General features: G+C 45.6%; 1 pseudogene; it reads right to left on the minus strand.

Annotated features, from left to right (window-relative positions):
• Positions 1–1,992: 1,992 nt before the first annotated feature.
• On the minus strand, positions 1,993–2,972 carry LOC139181597 (melanoma-associated antigen B17-like; annotated as a pseudogene).
• Positions 2,973–3,553: the final 581 nt, after the last annotated feature.

Consider the following 3,553-nt stretch of genomic DNA (forward strand, 5'->3'; position numbering starts at 1 on the left):
AAGGTGATTTTGACCCCAAATGATAACAAACTTCCATCACATAATTTTATTTCCAGGCTATATTAGAGAATATGCAACTCCAAATAAAAATCAAATCCACTTTCCCTCAGAGTGTGAGCATTTAAATGATACCTTGTTCTTTAAAAAAAAATACTGAAATTTTATTAATTTTATAGATAACAGCAACAGAAAATAAGAGCATATACCACATAGAAATCTTAAAATGTGTTTTATTTAAATACTAAGCAGGTATTTGTATGTATAATTACTCTGTTGATGTGTTCTGATCCTTCCTTGTTCATTTTTTTTTTAATTTCCAAGGTCTTAATTTTTAAATTTGCTAGTAACGTTAATAAGACTAAATTTGTAGTCATGCGGTAATTTTCTAAAAAGTAATTTGTTATAGATGAACTGCATTTAATAAAAATTAAATATAAAAAAAATCCACATTCAGCACTAATGCTCTCAAGCAAGTAAAACTAAGCAGTATTTCCCTATTTGAGCACCTGTTTTAATAGGTGTTTGGGGTTATCTTCTCCATATGGATGCAAGGACAAGTTCATTTGTCTCAAGGACCAGCAACTTCCCTCTCAGATGTTTTTTTTTGTCCAAACCACCCCTAATTTAATCCCACTGACAGTAAAAATTGAGCCCTCCCTTAAAGTTTGCCAAATTACACTAAACATAATCTAATTAAACTGCCCATTTACCAGAACAAGTTCTGGTGCTCCCAACCCAGAAAAAGAGAGACAGTCCAGTAACGTCTTGGCATCTCACTTCAATGGGTATCACCCTTATTTCTCAGAAACTCTCTGGACAGCTTTTGATGAAAATGTGTATTTTGAGTGTTCACTTGCCCTGGCTCAAGTGCACAGGGCCCCTTCCATTCCCTATGGTTTTCGTATATCCCCAAATAATGGTGAATACATGGTTTAGATATACTCCAGGTTTACAGCCTCACCTCTGAGAACCTTCATATGAGTGTCTGGCATCACTCCCACAGCTTCATCTAGCCCACCATGCATCTGGACTGAAACTGACCTCCTACCGAGGAACTAGACTTTTCCCAAGACCCAATGACGCCTTAATCAGGTAACTTCGACTTGCTTGCCCTCATCTGGAACCTCCTCTTCCACACCTCCCCCATTTAAATTTATGATTTGTTTATTCCTTAGAGTTAGCTCACCACCTTCCTTATATCGTCCCTGCTGCTAGACTCAAAATTCCATGGGCAGTGGCTTGGGCTTCATTCTCTTACCAACCCAGTACTATAAGACAGCCTTGTAATCAGAATATGGTCAATGAATTTGGGAGAAAAAGGAAATAATGAGCAAAGACTCTCTTGTATTATGATTTAAGTGTCATACAGTTTGAATAAGCTAAACAAATCTAAGTCCATGTTATTTACTTTTACAAGGAAAGAGGACAGATAAGAAGACAGACAAAGAATAAACCAGCGTTTACTCTGAAAGCTTTGTGATCCCAAATACTTATCTCTAGGATTCTTACACATTTCCAAGTAAAATTCTATTCCAATTTTATGTTACCTTGTTCTGGACCATAAGGAAAATATTGAAGTCTTTTCAACTTATTTATAAATAATGAACTCTTAGTCTTAAACCTAACAGCAGTAAACATGACATCCATGACATTAACAAACCTAGATTCTGAAGCTAAATAAACCTTATGAAGAGTAGTGACATTTAAAAATACAAAAAACCTTTACCTCCCTAGCTAAATCATCTATTTTTGACTAGATATTATTCATATGGATAAAAGTAGAAAACATGTATATTTTGTTAAACCTGCACCTAAACTCCCTTACTACTTAAAACTGTGAAGAACATATGGGTTTTGTTCCCCCCACCCCTACTACTCCACACTATTTAAGAGGTGGACTGTTCTCTTCCAACACAAAGGGAACAAAGTGCCCTGACCCCTCCCTAGATGTGGGAGGAGCTGTAGGACTTGGCCCTGGTAGGGGCACTGGCTTCAGCCATTATTGGAATCCTGGCCGCACCTCTCAGCGCTGCTCTCTCCACCTGATCTCAGAGCCTCATCATAGAGGTCTGGGAATGAACTCGGGACCTTATCCTGGATCTTGGCCAGAACTTCCAACACCTTCATCTTAGTGGTCTCAGCATAAGCTCTCTGGCCCCACAGAAACTCGTAGCCTGGAAGATCACTATTGGGCATCTGGCAGTAGTTGAGGTACCCCTTCTGCACCAGATCTATGGTGATGAGCTTTCTGGGCTCCCCAAAGATGGAGTGCTTCTTCCCAGCATAGATCCCCAACACATTGAGGAAATCCCAGATCTCCTCCTCGGTGGCACAGTTACCCTTCATAAAGATGATGCCCAGGAGCGCCATGAGGAGACCAGACTTGGGCAGCTCCTCCTCATCACTTGAACCTTCCTCAACCCTGAGACTGAACTTGTTGACGATGGTGTAGATGTTCCTGCTGCAGTCAACTTCCTTCAGCTCCAGGCCAAATACCAGCTCCACTCGCTCAGAGGCTCTGCTCAGGATCTCAGGAAGTGCTGCTTGTACTTCCTGCCTATGACCTTCAGCATGGCGTTCTGTGTGATGGGCTCCTTCTTGGTGTCCCTCTCCAGCAGGAAATCCATCACCATGCTGGCCTTCCTCATCAGAGTATCTTTGCGAATGCTCCGAGCGAGCAGGGCTGCCCGGGCGGCATCTGCACTTTCCTCCTCGGGGCCCTGGGCACCTTCCTCAGATCCTGCCCAGGAAGCCTCTGCAACAGGAGAGCTGGGGGCCATGGCTCCCTGAAGCTCCTGGTGATCGGCAGCAGCAGGGGAGCTCGGGGGAGAACCCTGAGGGGCAGAAGAGGGGGAGGATGGGCACTCCTCTCCTGGGGCTGCAGCAGCACTGGCCTGGGCCTCCTGAGTGTCACCCTCGACCTGGTGGCATTTCCCACGGGCATGATGCTTGTTTTTGTGCTTCCGAGGCATGATGACACAGGTCAGGGACCGCAGGCGGGCATGCAGTTACGAAGGTAGGCTTTGAGTGGCCTTGAGGAAGGACAAAGAAATGTGAGCACCTTCACCAGGGAGGGTCGTCCCCGGTTTAAACCAAGTCCGCTTAGTAGGTGGCCTTGAGTCCACTGCTCTAGGACCCACAAGTCTCCTGTTCACCTAGTCAGCCTGTCCCCTAAGACCCCTGAGGAGGAAGTAAGAGTGAGCCCTGGGGCGCAGCCAGACAGCCCTTCCTGGGCGTTAGAGGGGCGCCTGTGGGGGCTGGCAGGGGAGGCATGTCCTTTCAGTTCACATTCAGAGTTAGGATGAAAAATGGGGAATGACCCCCTAGCACCCGCCCTGATCCCTCTTCTGCTCTGAAGCTGATGCTGCCACCTTCCCTGTGACTCTGGAGAAGGAGAGGAGGGAGCGCTCAGCCTCCCACCTAAGGGTCCTGGGACTCACCCATCCGTACGCAAGCTCTAACCTCCCCACTCAGACCGCAGTCTCCCTTCCCCATGTTTGGCCGGGAGGTAAGCACTGACCACAGGGGAGGGTCCCAATTCGCCCATGTGTCT

This window comes from Bos indicus, chromosome X (assembly GCF_029378745.1).
Source record: "Bos indicus isolate NIAB-ARS_2022 breed Sahiwal x Tharparkar chromosome X, NIAB-ARS_B.indTharparkar_mat_pri_1.0, whole genome shotgun sequence".
Lineage (NCBI taxonomy): Eukaryota > Metazoa > Chordata > Mammalia > Artiodactyla > Bovidae > Bos > Bos indicus.